Raw genomic sequence first — 910 nt, 5'->3', positions numbered from 1 at the left:
GCTAGCATGTCTGAAGCTAGCTGCTTCGTGGACCGGGCTGGACACATGTTTGAGGAGAAAAGCTGCCAGATACAGAAGTGGCTGCAAGAAATTGGGAGTTTAGCTGCAAGGTTTTGTTTTCATACTAGTTACATGTCCCCCAGTTTCCCTGCTGGTCCTCAATAACCCCCTAAGAAAGAAAGACCTTGCTGTTTTTGTTTTAGTGCTAACTTCATGCACCGTGTTATTGTTGTAACGTTACTGCTAGCTTCTGGTGTTTCTGTAGCTTTGGGTGAGGTACCCAGCCAGCAATGGGATTTTATAAGACGAGTACGGAACTTAGCTGTCACAACATCCCCAAAATCAAGAAGTGTAGATGCAGAATTTGATTTGTAAGATGCTTGATCGGTTAGCAGCTTTAGCATGCATGCTAGCAACATGGGAGCATCCGCACTGACCTGTGCAGCGTGGAGGAGCTGCAGCACTGACATTGACTCTCAGTTTACTTGGATCCGACCCAAACAAGCTTTATCATATCTGTTTGTCACACAAGCTCTAAAGAAAGCATTGTTATCTGATCATAAAAGATGTCTTTGAACTCGTTTTAAAATGTTCACCCTCGGTCTTTAATGAGCTTTTTACAGTTTTGTTTATGAAGCTAAAAGTTACATCACAGCATCACACAATGAAGGGTGCCACTCACTGACTATTCTGCCTTTTTATATTTACTTTGTGATACATTTTTGCTCTAATTGCAATAGAAGAGTTTTTTTTTTAATTATTGATCCACCACTTCAGTCAATTTTTCTATGAAATTGCCAAATTTTGCCTCATTTCTTTGGGTTTTCGACTGTTCGTAAGACAAAACAAGACTTTTAAAGACTTGAGCTCTGGGAAGTTATATTGGGAATTTTTCAATATTTACTGACAA

This window comes from Micropterus salmoides, unplaced genomic scaffold, assembly GCF_014851395.1.
Source record: "Micropterus salmoides isolate LMB-PRFRI ecotype aquatic unplaced genomic scaffold, ASM1485139v1 Ms_hic_scaffold_20, whole genome shotgun sequence".
NCBI classification, from domain to species: Eukaryota; Metazoa; Chordata; class Actinopteri; order Centrarchiformes; family Centrarchidae; genus Micropterus; species Micropterus salmoides.
Note: the sequence above shows the minus strand (reverse complement) of the source record.